This window comes from Arachis hypogaea, chromosome 18, assembly GCF_003086295.3.
Source record: "Arachis hypogaea cultivar Tifrunner chromosome 18, arahy.Tifrunner.gnm2.J5K5, whole genome shotgun sequence".
NCBI classification, from domain to species: Eukaryota; Viridiplantae; Streptophyta; class Magnoliopsida; order Fabales; family Fabaceae; genus Arachis; species Arachis hypogaea.
In genome coordinates this window covers 12485876-12502315 of record NC_092053.1, presented here as the reverse complement: position 1 = coordinate 12502315, position 16440 = coordinate 12485876, and the positions used below count along the sequence as shown (strand labels likewise).

The following is a 16440-nucleotide window of genomic DNA, read 5'->3' as shown; positions in this document are numbered from 1 at the left end:
CAAGTTCCATCTGCTTTCTGGATTTCTTAGCCAGGTGTGGAAATGGTATAGGAGTGGCGTCTTTTACAGCTTCAGCTTGTTGGGGTTCTGCATTCCTTGGTTGGGCTGCTCCTACTTCAGCCATGCCATGTGCTTTATCTTCTTCTTCAACATCCTCTACCTCAACCGTGTCCTCAGCTGGGGCGTGTTCTAACGGGCTTGGCTCCTCAGGATTCCTCTCTCGTAGTGTGGTGCCAGACCTCAAGGTAATGGCATTGATTCCATCCTTAGGGTTGGGTAATGGTTGACAGGGGATTCCACTGGAGCTCGAAGGCTGATTGTTGGAATTATTTAGTGATCCAATCTGTGAGGCAAGAGCTTGCAAGGTAGAGTTCAAACCATTTAGAGTAGAAGTAAGGTTATTTCCCATGGCCTGCTGTCTCTGATCAATAGATTGTAATAACTCATCATTAGAAGATGAAGAGGGATAAGTGATCTGAGGGGTCTGCTGAGATGCTTGAGGCTGCCTTAGATGAGGTGCTCTGTAGGCCTGATTCTGATTCTGCTGCCTGAAGTTGTTATTTTATTCCACCTCTGGTTTCCATTATTATCTCTGCCTCCTCTGTTATGATTGTCCCTCCAACCCTGGTTGGAATTATCTCTCCAGCCTTGGTTGGAATTACCCTGCCATCCATGGTTGTAGCTGCCGCCTTGATTGTATCCTTGATTGGGGCGGTCATAGAAGTTATGAGTGGCTGCCACAGTGTTGTCTTCCTGTTGGAGCTGCGGACATTCATCAGTATAATGACTATAATCAGCACAAATCCCGCATACTCTTTGTGGAACCAACTGTTGGCTTTGCTGTGGTGGAGAAGGCTGAGCTTGCTGAGCTTGCTGAGCTTGTTGTTGACTCAACTGCATCTGCTTAAGTAAGTTGGTCATTTCACATATACTCTGAGTTAGAGCAGTAGTCTCTTTTCTAGAGGATACCTTTGCAACAGCTTTTGAGTGGCCTTGCTTCTGCCTGTGATTCCTAGTGGATTCAACTAAGTTGCTGATCAATTGCTATGCTTCATCAGTAGTTTTGTACTTTTTTATAGACCCATTGCTAGCACCTTCCAATGTGGTCTTGTCTTGAGGCTTCATGCCGTGTGTGAAGTAACCGAGCAACACTATCCTGTCAATCATATGGTGGGGACATACTTCCAGAAGATTGTTGAAGTGCTCCCAGTATTCGTAGAGAGTCTCGGATTCGTCTTGAATAATCATGGAAATTTGTTTCCTCAGTCTATCAGTAACTTCAGCTGGAAAGAATTTTTCCAAAAATTCCCTTCTAAGCGTATCAGTACCACTCTCTTGCCTTTCCCTCAAGAGAGAACGGGAAGGCTTTTAACAGAATAGAAGTTTCATTTGCACCATCGCGCCTGACAGTAGAACAGGCTGCCTGGAAATCCCTAAGGTGCTTGATAGGCTCTTGAGCAGATAAGCCATGAAACTTGGGCATCAAGTTGAGTAGTGCAGTCTTTATTTCAAAATCTACAGCCACCGCTGGGTGATGCACCTGATACGGTTGCAGTGTAAAATCAGGAGCTCCAGCCTCCTGGATGGTGACTCTCCTAGGTGCTGCCATGTCACCTGCACCTAAATCAACCAAATCAGTAGAAAGAGAGCTTGTTTCTTCCTTAAGTGACGTTTTAGATTCGTCCTCGGAGAGGACTAACCGACGCCGAGCTTGCCTTATACATGAAATAGTTCTTTCAATCTCAGGATCAAATACTGGCAAGCTTAGATCAGGAAGTGAACGCGTCATTCAATGAAAGAAACATGCAGCTCATAGTAGCAAAATAAAAAGAAAAATGCAAATAAATAAATTCCAATCAATAATTTAGCACACTATTGCAACTCTCCGGCAACGGCGCCAAAAATTGATGTGGTGGAAATTGGCAGATTAAGAATTATTAAGAAAAATAGCGTTGCAAGTACAGCTCTTAACCAGCAAAAATCCACTTGTCAATTTAGAAAAGAGTTGTCACAGATTTTAGAAATAAAATACTGGGAGTATGAATCCCAGGTCGTCTCCCAACGAGTTGCAGAGAGATGTGCTATTTTATCAATCAGAGGTTTTCCAAAATGGTTTTGATGTTTGATAAACAGGAAATTAAATCAGAGAATTTATGTAATTTAAATAAAAATCTTGACCGAGAGAAGATTAATCGGAGGTTCTATCCTTGTTGGAATTTTCTCAAACTCAATTAATAATTGGTAGTTGTTTCTACTTAGTTAACCCTCAACGAATGAAGGAAAGTCAAGTTAAAAGTCAACTTCTATTCACAAGTCCTAATCCTCTCTCTTGGGAAGGATTAGAGTTAGTGACTAACAAGCCAACCAACAACGAACCAATCACAATTGAACTCTTGAGTATTCCAACTCAAGGTTCTCCTTTTAATCAACTCCCAATCAAGTTGGGAAACTACTCCATTATCATATGTGTAGACTTCACAAAATTAAGAGAGAAAATAGAAAGAGACATGATAAATAATAATCAAATAAATCAATTAAAATTAAAAATAGTCTTGTATTAATGAACTCTAAAAATAATCCAATGTCAACTCTGGACAAATTAAAAATATGGAAGAGTAAATGAAAAGTAGGTAAACAAACTAGAATGACCAATTCCCGAGGTAGGCTCTTCTCAATAACCAAAGCCAAAATCTTCAAATCCTAAATTATGAGTGTGAAAAGAAAAACCTAGAGGGAGAGTAGAATCAGATCTAAAAACTCAAAATTATGCGGAATGAATGTTCTCCTTTTTTGTCTCTGCATGTTCCCTGGCTCTAATCTGCGTTTCTGGGCCAAAAGCTGGGTAAAAATGCGGCCCAGAATTCACGCCAGCGACTTCTGTAAATTCTGCAGATCGCGCACGTCACACGACCGCGTCGTCCACGCATTCGCGTCATCTAGCATTTTTCCGTGCCGTGCGTGCGCATCGTCCACGCATTCGCATCACTTGTGTAGCTTCCAATCCACGCGGTCGCGTCAGGCACACGAGCACGTCACTGAGATTTCCTCCATTTCACGCGGTCGCGTGAACCATGCGCCCGTGTCACTTCTCGCTGGTCATCTCCTCAACTTCTTGTATTCCTTCTATTTTTGCAAGCTTCCTCTCCATTCTCTAATCCATTCCTACCCTATGAAGCCTGAAACACTTAATATACAGATCACGACATCGAATGGAATAAAGGAGACTAAAAATATACAATTAAAAGATCTTTAGGAAGCAAGTTTTCAATCATAGAACATTTTCACGAAGGAATTGTAAATACATGCAAATTATATGAATAAGTGGGTGAAGACTTGATAAAACCACTCAATTAAACACAATATAAATCATAAAATAATGGTTTATCAGAGCCTTTGAATCCTTATAATCCTATGCTAAAGCTTGGCTGGCTATTAAGCCATGTCTAATCTTTTGGACCGAAACTTTAGACTAACATTACAGGAACCTTGGAATTCTTATTAAAAACTTTTGAATTTCTTATTTATCTTCTTCCAAAATTAATTTTCAAAAAATATACAAAAAAAATTAATTAATAAAATCATAAAACCGTATTTCTTGTTTGAGTCTTGTGTCAAATTTTAAGTTTGGTGTCAATTGTATTTTTTTTATTTATTCATTTTCTTAAAATTTTTCGAAAATTCATGCATCATAGTCTTCATGATCTTCAAGTTGTTCTTGATGAATTTCTCTGTTTGATCTTTACATCTTCTTGTTTTATGTCTTTTCTTATTTTTCATATGCATTTTCAAATTGTTAGTGTCCCTAGTATAAAAATTTTTAAGTTTGGTGTCTTGTGTGTCTTTCTTTTCTTAAAAATTTTCAAAAATGTGTTATTGATGTTCATCTTGATCTTCAAAGTGTCTTGGTGTTCATCTTGACATTCAAAGTGCTCTTGCATGTTTTCTTTGTTTTGATCCAAAAATTTCTATGTCTTGAGTCACTTTATTGTTTTTCTCTCACCTCATTAAAATTCAAAAATAAAAAATATATATATTTAGAACATAAAGCAGAGGAATCACAGAGAAAAACAGCTCACTAGTGTCAAAACGCCAGTAAAGAGGCACTTTGGGCGTTAAACGCCAGAATGGGCAGCATTCTGGGCGTTTAACGCCAGAAATGGCAGCATTCTGGGCGTTCAGAAAAACGCCCATTAAAGAAGGATTCCTGGCGTTTAACGCCAGCCAGGGTATCTAGCTGGGCGTTAAATGCCCAAAGAGGCAGCCAAGTGGGCGTTAAACGCCAGAATGGATAGCATTCTGGCCATTTAATGCCAGGATGACACAAGGGAGGTAATTTTGTTTCCAATTCAATTTTTTTTCAAATTTTCATGTTTTAATTCATAATTTTTAAAATCTTATCTTTTTCATATCCTCTTTTATCAATCATATCTTTCAAATCAAATCTTTTTCATCTCACATTTTCGAAAATCCGTGCTAACAATTAATGTTTTGATTCAGAAAAAATTTCAAGTTTGTTACTTTCTTGTTAAGAAAGGTGCAATCTTTAAATTCTAGAATGATATCTTTTAGCTTCTTGTTAGTCAAGTCAATCAACTTTAATTTTAAAAAATCAAATCTTTTTAATTCCTCTTTCAAATCGTTTTCAAAATAAATTTCAATCATATCTTTTTAAAATTTTAATTTCAAAATCTTTTTCTAACTTCTTATCTTTTCAAAATCATTTTCAAATCTTTTTCAAAACCACCTAACTACTTTTTCACTCCTCATTTTCGAAAACAACTCACCACTTTTTTCAAAATTTCTTTTTCAAATTTTTGAATATTCTCTCTCTCTCATCTCTTTCTATTTATTTTATTTAATCACTAACACTTCTCTTCTACTAACAATTCGAACCCTTTCTCTTCTCTCTGTGTTCGAATTCTTCTTATTCCCTCTCTACCTCACTCTTCTACTCTACATTTCTTCTGACACCTTAAGGAATCTCTATACTGTGACATAGAGGATTTTACTACTCCCTTTTATTCTCTTCTTTTTCATATGAGCAGGAGTAAGGATAAGGATATTCTTGTTGAAGCTGATCCTGAACCTGAAAGGACTCTGAAGAAGAAGCTAAGAGAAGCTAAAGCACAACAATCTAGAGAAAACCTTACAGAAAATCTCGAAAAAGAAGCAGACATGGCCGAACCTAACAACAATGCTAGGAAGATGCTTGGTGATTATACTACACCAACTTCCAACTTCTATGGAAGAAGCATCTCAATTCCTGCCATTGGAGCAAACAACTTTGAGCTTAAGCCTCAATTAGTTTCTCTAATGCAGCAGAACTACAAGTTTCATGGACTTCTATCGGAAGATCCTTATGAGTTCTTAGCTGAATTCTTGCAGATCTGTGACACTGTTAAGACCAATGGGGTTGATCCCGAGTTCTACAGACTTATGGTTTTCCCTTTTGCTGTAAGAGACAGAGCTAGGACATGGTTGGACTCACAACCTAGAGAAAGTCTGAACTCTTGGGACAAGCTGGTCACATCTTTCTTAGCCAAATTCTTTCCACCTCAAAAGCTGAGCAAGCTTAGAGTGGATGTCCAAACTTTCAGACAGAAAGAAGGTGAATCCCTCTATGAAGCTTGGGAAAGATACAAGCAATTGACCAGAAAATATCCTTCTGACATGCTTTCAGAATGGAGCATCTTGGATAAATTCTATGATGGTCTGCAAAAGCTCAGGAACTCATTGAGGTGGTTGCAAATAACCAGTTCATGTACACTTCTGAAAGAAATCTTGTGAATAATGGGATGACTCAGAGGAAAGGAGTTCTTGAGATTGACACCCTGAATGCCATATTGGCGCAGAACAAATTATTGACACAGCAAGTCAATGTGATTTCTCAGAATCTGACTGGATTGCACGCTGCATCCGCCAGTACTAAAGAAGCTTCCTCTGAAGAAGAAGCTTATGACCCTGAGAATCCTACAATGGAAGAGGTGAACTACATAGGAGAAGCCTATGGAAACACCTATAATCCTTCATGGAGAAATCATCTAAATTTTTCATGGAAGGATCAACAGAAGCCTCAACAAGGCTTCAATAACAATAATGGTGGGAGAAATAGGTTTGGCAATAGCAAGCCTTTTCCATCATCTTCTCAGTAACAGACAGAGAATTCTGAGCAGAGCCTCTCTAGCTTAGCAATCATAGTCTCTGATCTAACTAAGACTACTCACAGTTTCATGAACGAAACAAAGTCCTCGATTAGAAATTTGGAGGCACAAGTGGATCAGCTGAGTAAAAGAGTTTCTGAAACTCCTCCTAGTGCTCTCCCAAGCAATACAGAAGAGAATCCAAAGAGAGAGTGCAAGGCCATAACTACATCCAAAGTGGCCGAACCTGGAGAGAGTGAAAAGGCAGTGATTTCCAGTGAGGAAGACCTCAATGGACGTTTACTGACCAATAAAGAGTTCCCTAATGAAGAACCAAACGAATCTGAGGCTCATACAGAGGCCATAGAGATTCCACTGAACTTACTGTTACCATTCATGAGCTCGGACGAGTATTCTTCCTCTGAAGAGAATGAAGATATTATTGAAGAGCAGGTTGCTAGGTATCTAGGAGCAATCATGAAGCTGAATGCTAAGTTATTTGGTAATGAGACTTGGGAGGATGAACCTCCATTGCTCATCAATGAACTGAATACCTTGGTTCAGCAGACATTGCCTAAGAAGAAACCAGATCTCGGAAGGTTCTTAATACCTTGCACCGTAGGCACCATAACCTTTGAGAAGGCTCTGTGTGACCTGGGGTCAGGTATAAACCTCATGCCACTCTCTGTAATAGAGAAACTAGGGATCTTTGAGGTACAAGCTGCAAGAATCTCACTAGAGATGGCAGACAAATCAATGAAACAGACTTATGAACTTGTAGAGGATGTCTTAGTGAAGGTTGAAGGCCTCTACATCCCTGCTGACTTCATAATCCTAGACACTGGGAAGGATGAGGATGAATCCATCATCCTTGGAAGACCCTTCCTAGCCACAGCAAAGGCTGTGATTGATGTGGACAGAGGAGAGTTAGTTCTTCAATTGAATGAGGACTACCTTGTATTTAAGGCTCAAGGATCTTCTTCTGTAACCATGGAAAGGAAGCGTGAAAAGCTTCTCTCAATACAGAGTCAAGCAGTGCCCCCACATTCAAACTATAAGTTTGGTGTTGGGAGGCCACCATTAAGCTCTGAGTCTCTGTGAAGCTCTGAAAGAGCTTACTGTCAAGCTATTGACATTAAAGAAGCACTTATTGGGAGGCAACCCAATTTTATTTATCTATGTTAGTTTATGTTTTTCATAGGTTGATGATCATGAGAAGTCACAAAAACAACTACAAAAATTAAAGCAGAATCAAAAATAGCATCAAAAATAGCACACCCTGGAGGACGAGCTTTCTGGCGTTTAAACACCAGTAAGGACAGCAAAATGGGCATTTAACGCCCAGCCTGGCAGCATTCTGGGCGTTAAATGCCAGAATTGGCAGGCAGACTAGCGTTTAATGCCAGGAAATGGTGTCTAGTGTTTGGCTGGCGTTAAATGCCAGCAAGGGTAGCAGAATGGGCGTTTAACGCCCAGTCTGGCAACATATTGGGCGTTAAACGCCAGAATTGGCAGCCAGACTGGCGTTCAACGCCAGAAATGGGTAGCAGCCTGGCGTTTAATGCCAGAAATGGCACACAGAGAGCGTTTAAACGCCAGAATGGTGCAGGGATGCAAAATCCTTGACACCTCAGGATCTGTGGACCCCACAGGATCCCCACCTACCTCAACTCACTCTCTCTCCTATTCACACCTTTCCATATCACTCTTCTCCAAACACCATTCACCTATCAAATCCTATCCTCTTCCCCATAATCTCTTCACCACTCACATCCATCCACTCTTCCCCCAAAAAAACCCACCCATTCTCACACGGATCCCCCATCTCTTCTACCCTATAAAAACCCCACCTTACACCTTCCATTTCACACATCACAAACACTTCTTCACCCCTTTGGCCGAACCATTCACACACCTAGATCTCCTCATTTTCTTCTTCTTCTCATCTTTTCTTTCTTCTTTTGCTCGAGGACGAGCAAACCTTTTAAGTTTGGTGTGGGAAAAAGCTTTGCTTTTTATTTTTCCATAACCATTAATGGAACCTAAGGCCGGAGAAACCTCTAGGAAGAGGAAAGGGAAGGCAGTTGCTTCCAAATCCGAGTCATGGGAGATGGAGAGATTCATCTCAAAATCCCATCACTAGAAAGAGGATGGAGCAAACAAGAGAGCTCACTCATGGACCTCAACAAGAGCACTCCATCATCCTCCATGAAATCAGAGAAGATAAAAAATCAGAGAGGATCAAAGAGCCATGAGGGAAGAACAACAAAGGCAAGAAAGAGACATAGAGGAGCTCAAGAACTCCATAGGATCTTCAAGAGGAAGAAGAAGCTGCCATCACTAAGGTGGACTCGTTCCTTAATTTCTTTGTTCTTATTTTTCTGTTTTCGATTTTTATGCTTTATGTTTTGACTATGTTTGTGTCTTCATTACATGATCATTAGTGTTTAGAGTCTATATCTTAAAGCTATGAATGTTCCATGAATCTTTCACCTTTCTTGAATGAAAAATGTTTCTATTTGCAAAAGAACAAGAAGTACATGAATTTTGAATTCTATCTTGAAAATAGTTTAATTATTTTTGATGTGGTGGCAATACTTTTTGTTTTCTAAATGAATGCTTGAACAGTGCATATTTTTTATAGTGAAGTTTATGAATGTTAAAATTGTTGGCTCTTGAAAGAATAATGAAAAAAGAGAAATATTATTGATAATCTGAAAAATTATAAAATTAATTCTTCAAGCAAGAAAAAGTAGTGAAAAACACAAAGCTTGCGAAAAAAAAGAAGGCGAAAAAGAAAGAAAAAGAAAAAGCAAGCAGAAAAAGCCAATAACCCTTTAAACTAAAAGGCAAGGGTAAAAAGGATCCAAGGCTTTGAGCATTAATGGATAGGAGGGCCCAAATGAATAAAATCTTGGCCTAAGCAGCAAAATCAAGCTGTCCCTAACCATGTGTTTGTGGCATGAAGGTCCAAGTGAAAATTTTGAGACTGAGTGGTTAAAATCGTGATCCAAAGCAAAAAGAGTGTGCTTAAGAACTCTGGGCACCTCTAACTGGGGACTCTAGCAAAGCTGAGTCACAATCTGGAAAGGTTCATCCAGTTATGTGTCTGTGGCATTTATGTATCTGGTGGTAATACTGGAAAACAAAATGCTTAGGGCCACGGCCAAGACTCATAAAGTAGTTGTGTTCAAGAATCAACATACTAAACTAGGAGAATCAATAACACTATCTGAATTCTGAGTTCCTATAGATGCCAATCATTCTGAACTTCAAAGGATAAAGTGAGATGCCAAAATTGTTCAGAAGCAAAAAGCTACTAGTCCCGCTCATCTAATTGAAACTAAGCTTCATTGATGTTTTGGAATTTATTGTATATTCTCTTATTTTTATCCTATTCTGTTTTTAGTTTCTTGGGAACAAGCAACAATTTAAGTTTGGTGTTATGATGAGCGGATAATTTATACGCTTATTGGCATTGTTTTCATATAGTTTTTAGCATGTTTTAATTACTTTTTAGTATATTTTTATTAGTTTTTATGTGAAAATCACATTTATAGACTTTACTATGATTTTGTATGTTTTTTTGTGATTTCAGGTATTTTTTGGCTGAAATTGAGGGACCTAAGCAAAAATCTGATTCAGAGGCTGAGAAATGACTGCAGATGCTGTTGGATTCTGACCTCCCTGCACTCGAAGTGGATTTTATGGAGTTACAGAAGCCCAATTGGCGCTCTCTCAATTGCGTTGCAAAGTAGACATCCTGGGCTTTCCAGAAATATATAATAGTCCATACTTTGCCTGAGCTTTGATGGCCCAAACTGGCGTTCAAACGCCCACCAGAGACCCTTTTCTGGCGTAAAACGCCAGAACTTGCACCAAAGCTGGAGTTAAACGGCCAAACTGGCACCCAAGCTGGCGTTTAACTCCAAGAATGGCCTATACGTGTGAAAGCTTCAAGGCTCAGCCCAAACACTCACCAAGTGGGCCCCGGAAGTGGATTTCTGCATTATCTGCACTTAGTTACTCAATTTCTGTAAACCTAGGTTACTAGTTTAGTATAAATAGCACTTTTTACTATTGTATAAGGAGCTTTTTTATCACTTTTCATCTTTTCATCTTTTGGATCAATTATGCCATTTGGGAGGCTGGCCATTCGGCCATGCCTAGACCCTTTTCTTATGTATCTTTCAACGGTGGAGTTTCTATACCTCATAGATTAAGGTGAGGAGCTCTGCTATTCCTCATGAATTAATGCAATTACTATTGTTTCTCTTTCAATTCACGCCTACTTCTTTTCCAAGATATACTCTCGTACTTAATTCAGTTAAGTCAGAATGAAGGGGTGACCCGTGACAATCACCCACTATCTTCGTTACTCGCTTAGCCAAGATCCGCGTGCCTAACAACCATAAGCGGTCTACATGATGTTCAACGTAGTCATTGGACGACAGTTGGAGTATAGTCTCTTTGGTCTCTGATCCACGGATCTGAGTTGTCTCTCCTGACAACAGAGCATTCGAATCCGTGCGATTAGAACCTTCGTAGTATAAACTAGAACCAATTGGCAGCATTCCTGAGATCCGGAAAGTTTAAACATTGTCTGTGGTATTCTGAGTAGGATCTGGGAAGGGATGACTGTGACGAGCTTCAAACTCACGAATGTTGGGCGCAGTGACAGTGTGCAAAATGATAAATGTATCTTATTCCGACACAAGTGAGAACCGACAGATGATTAGCCCTACGAAAACGTAGTTGGACCATTTTCACTGAGAGGACTGATGGTAGCCATTGACAACGGTGATCCACCAACATACAGCTTGCCATGAAAGGGAGTACGCATGATTGGATGAAGATAATAGGAAAGCAGAGGTTCAGAGGCAACAAAGCATCTCCAAACGCTTATCTGAAATCCCCACCAAGGAATTACATAAGTATCTTTATCTTAATTTATGTTTTATTTATCTTTTAATTATCAAAACCTCATAATCATTTGAATCCGCCTGACTAAGATTTACAAGATGACCATAGCTTGCTTTAATCCGACAATCCCCGTGGGATCGACCCTTATAGGGATGGCAATACCACCCGAACCCGCGGGTACCCACCCCGCCCCTACCCGCTCGGGGCGGGTAATTACCTGCCCCGCACCGGGGCAGGTTTTTAGCGGGGCGGGTTCTTGAGATGGGCGGGGTCGGGTTTAGGTAATACCCGCCCCTACCTGCCCCCGCTATATATATAATATATGTAAAATAATTAGTAAATGATTAATAATATTGTATCATATTTAAATTTTTACATTAATTTATGTTATGTATGTGATGATGGTTATATAAATTTTGAAATTTAAATTTATTTATTGGATTTTAATAATTATAGGGGCGGGGAGGGTACCCACAGGGGCGGGTTAGGGTTTAACGTTTTACTACCCGCGAGTAGAAGTGGGGCGGGTTCTATGCGGGTTGTTGTACGGCGGGGCGGGGTCGGGTAGAGCAAAAACCTGCCCCTACCCGCCCCGTTGCCACCCCTAGACCCTTACTCACGTAAGGTATTACTTGGACGACCCAGTGCACTTGCTGGTTAGTTGTATCGGAGTTGTGAAAAGTGTGAATCACAATTTCGTGCACCACCGACCTAGGTGGTCGGCAGGATAAAACGACGAGGTACAAGTCGATCTAAAGAGGTTACAAAAGATGATCATAATAACTCGGGAACAAGTGACTCACTAGTCGGAAAATCCGAGATGAACCGAAATGTATCACAAAAATAACCTAAGTTACGAAAACAATTAAATAAGAAAAAATTGAATATGTCAGGAATACAAAAGAGATAAGAAAACCCCCCAAAGGTAGAAGCGACGGCTGTCTCAAGTCTTTGGAAAAAGTTTTTATAGTAACTTAGACAAAACAGCCCACTCAACAAAAAGAATTTTTTTTTTTCATAAAGGGTTTTTCACAAAAACCTTATAAAGCACCAAAATGAATACAAGCATATACGAGCGAAATATTTTAAAAAGTCCTTATCCAAAAAAGGGCAACCAAACAAGCAACCTTTTTTGTTAATGACCGTAAAATAGGTCAAAGTGTCAAGAAACCACCACAACAACAAAGCAATAAAAAATGATAAATTTTTCAAAGAGGGCCCACAAGCTGGGCCCTAAATAGATTAAATTAATTGGAAGGAAGATTGGAATCATCAAGGGGAATGGAGCTCGGGTCTACCGCAGGAGTCGGAAGGGTTTCTTCAGCAACTGAAGTCGGAGCCTCTGAAGAACTCTGCAGGAATCCCTCCTGTTGCCCCTCGCGAGAAGGAGACTCAACAATCATTTGCCCACGAGTCTTCAGCTTGGAGTCCGTTTCAGGACGAGGAGGGGAGACAATATCTCCATCAACAACGATCTTGTCAAGATGGAAAAGGGAAAGGTCCACGTCAGAAGCGATAACTCCGACCTGTTCCTTAAACACCCTCTAAGCCTCCTCCGAGCTCTCTGCTATAGAATCCTCCAAGTCCTGATAGACCTCCCGATTCGACTCCAGCTGCTTCTGAAGATCAATATTTTTAGAAAAGACCCTGATATAATTTTTCTCCACCTTCTCCTTCAAGCCCTCCGCCATGGCACATTGACCCATTAGTTTCTTCTCCCTCTCCTGAAGCTGGGTCAACTCCTCCTTCAGCCAAGCATTCTCCCCCTGAAGCCTCTTTTCCTCTTCTTGATAAAGGACAATCCTCTCCTGAAACTCCTCCACGGTTTTTTGAGAAGATCCCAAAGAACTCAAGGGAGTTTTGTCCAAGATATCAAGAAGAGCAGTGCAGACCCCAGCAGTCCGAACCCCTCTCCGAACCAAAATTTGAAGATGATTTCGAAGGGAAGCATCATCCATAGCGATTTGGCTATGAGAAAAGATGTGCTTCCAAACGAACTTCGAACCATCAAAGCCAGACTCTCTAGCAATAGAGCCGGACTCTGAGGTCTTCGTTTCTTTTTCTCGGTTTCAAAAAAAGGTCAGACTGGGGAGATAGGAGGAGGAAGAGGAGAAGCAGAGGCAGAGGTTGCCAAAATGGGGCAAGAGGAGGTTCCCGAGTCATGAGGAGGAGGAGGAGGAACACCAGTAGCTCCGAATTTAGCTGCATCAGCCCGGGCACGAGCCTTCCTCTCGGCCTCCTGGACTTTCTGATAGGCAGCACTGGATCCACTCTTCAAAATTTCTGGAAGGGAGAAATAAAATCAGTTTACAAATTGAAAAACATCACAAGTTAGAAATCTTGAATAACAACTTCAAAAGAAATCAAAACTACCTAGCTCGGAATGAACGAAGCTTGGAGGACCGAGAAGAAATTTCTTAGTATCCAGATTGGGGGCTCTCCCCGAAGCCTCTCGAAAATACCCCACAATGGCCTCCTCAACCTCCCAAATCATCCAGGCCATACTTTTCAACAGGGGAGGCCTCCGACCAGTATAAAGGAAATCAAGGATAATTGTTCTCATCTAGGAAAAAGGGATGGTGGCCCTCTATAGCTTGGACTTTGAAGAAGAATTTTTTAAAATCGTGGAAGGATTCATCAAAGATTGAAAAAATCCTTCGTCCCTGAATAGCTCGGACGGACAACCACTGTTGCTTATTATTCAAAGCACTAAATGGCTTTGTCATGTGGAAAAGATAAAAAAAAAAAGATCTTTAAAAAAGTCGGGAAGTCCAACTCTTGGCTGACGAATTGGTAGATTTTCATGAAACCCCAAGAGTTGGGGTGGAGTTGGGTAGGAATAACTCGGCAGTGATATAATACCTCCATTTCAAAAACAAAGAAAGGGGAGGGAAAGTATTTGTAACATGTAAGGGGCACAATGGTAAAATGACGCGATCATTAAAGAAATGCGCCATTACCAATGTAACTGCTCCCACGTGTAAATACGAAATCCCAAACGGACGCGATGTTTGATTAGACACGACGGTTTCTAAAATCACGTCGGTTTCCGACTTGAACGAATCCCGATCCGATTAATACTCGAATCCAACTCATAGCAAAGGGATCGGACTCAAGTAGGGACACTGTTCATACCCTGGCCCAATACTATGGTCCAGGTCCAAGTAAAGAAAAAAGACCCAACCCAAAAGTTGACCTCACTACTCACCCGACCTCATCAAAAGAGGTCAGGCTCGACATAAGCCCCTTCCCAAGGAGGTCGGGTTGGACGTGAGCTGGCAGATAACACTTATTCAAATAAGTAACTGCTCCTAAAATCTCTCATCTGCTTCTAGAAGCAATGTCTCAACAACCCTAAGATAAAGGCACGGTTATCCACCTTCAGAAGTGGAACTACTCCAACGGTGGTTATTAGATCACCACTATAAATACACTGACACACTCAGGTAAAACTAAGTTCCAATACTCCAAACTTGCTTACCCTTTTGCTAACTTAAGCATTGGAGTGTCTTTGCAGGTACCACCCCCTATTCTCTCAAACGCTCAACTCGGACGGCGGCTCCCAGACATAGACCAAGTCGAAAACCTCCATCCATTAACGTTTGGGCCAACGCCTAAAACTCAATCCAACTATTTTAAGTTACCCACGTAACAAAATTAAATTCTATTATTAACATGTTAACTTAATAAAATTCTTTTCAGTTAAAATAACTATAACTTCATATATAACTAATCGTATTCTAATATTAATAATACTCTTCCAATAATTTGAACAATATCAACCATTTAAATTTAAAGTATCATTCCTAGTACATATTCTAATTATTAAATTAAAATATCCTAACATATATAAGAGTGAATACCCAATTCGATCTTTGACAATTATCTCCAAAGGACAATGAGGTCCTTGACAAAAAAAATACCCAACTCGACCCCTGATCTTTGTTTTTTGGGATTGATTAGTCTCTATGCCAAAAAAAAACATTGACTTTTTTTGACACAAGAGCTAATCAGTCCTATAAAAATAAAGCTCAGGAGCCGGTTGGATATTTTTTTTTTTTTATCAAAAATTTCGTTATCTTTTGAGGTAATTATCAAGAGCTGTTTAAAATTTTTTCTCTATATACAAACATAAAATTTTTAATTAATTAAATCAAAAAATAATAATAGCTCAACTTTAAAATTAAAATAAATCAAAATATCTTAACACTTCAATAAGTTAACTATTTAAAATAAAAGACAGACAAACTAACTGATCTTAAAATTTAGAACCCTCGCAACATGTTGTCACATTTAATTTGTTAATATTTTCGGAGCGCACGTATTCTCAATGTTGAGTCATATAGAACTTCAAAACTTTTCAAAACCTCAAAAAAAAAAAAAAACTCAAATGACACAACAGATCTCGAATGCTATTTTTTTTATAGGCAACGAAATATATCTCAGATACTAAGTACCTTAATTCTCTATGAACATATTTCGGTTACTAAGTATTTAGGATGCACATTTATATTATATCTCGAGTAACTTTAGTGTTATACATCTTGGTGACTCAATATCTAAAATACACTTTTAATGATTTTTTATATACAATATTCGAAATATGTCGCATTATTTATATTTTTGTAAATATTTTTTATTTTATATATTTTGATAAATAATAACTTTATTTAATTTCAATAAAAATGTCATGTTTTAAGTATGTGAGTATGTGATATTAAAGTGAGTGACAGATAAAAAAACATTTTTTAAAGAGTAAAATGATAAATAAATTTTGAAAATTTATATTTCAAATAAATTAATTTTTAAAAAGATATTAATAAAATTCTTTACGATAATAATGTGGACAAGTTAATTTAAAAATAAAATTTTTTATCTTAATTAAAAGGATTAATTTAGAGGTAATGTGTCTATATTTATTATCATTAAGAATTTTATTGATATTCTTTTTTCAAATCTTTAGAAACTTATTTATCATCTTACTTTTTTTTAAATAAAATAAGTTTAATTTGTTTGAGAAAATAATCAATTAATTTGTTTTATTTAAAAAATTTTGCACATTAGACCGGCATTTTAATTTTATTAAAGTCTAATAATATTTTTATTTTTTTTAACAAATACTTTGTGATCAAATATTTTTATTAGTCAAATCTAATTAAATTATGCATATATACTCTACTTCACTTATGGATGTCAACGGGACAGGGTGGGGGCGGGAATGCCTCCCTGTAACCACCCTATCCCATGAGGCCTATGATTTCTGATTCTTTACAGCGTTCGTTGGCGCGCATAGAATTAGATATATGAAAATATAAAGCATAGATAATGAATTAGTTGAGAAATTAGCCTAAAAGCGTTACCAACCATTAACTCGGTT

General features: G+C 38.8%; 1 non-coding gene across 1 annotated transcript; it reads right to left on the bottom strand.

Moving 5' to 3' along the window:
- Positions 1 to 5568: 5568 nt before the first annotated feature.
- On the bottom strand, positions 5569 to 5676 carry LOC112773814 (small nucleolar RNA R71). The gene has a single exon (XR_003188342.1). It is a non-coding gene; the product is annotated as a small nucleolar RNA R71 (small nucleolar RNA).
- Positions 5677 to 16440: the final 10764 nt, after the last annotated feature.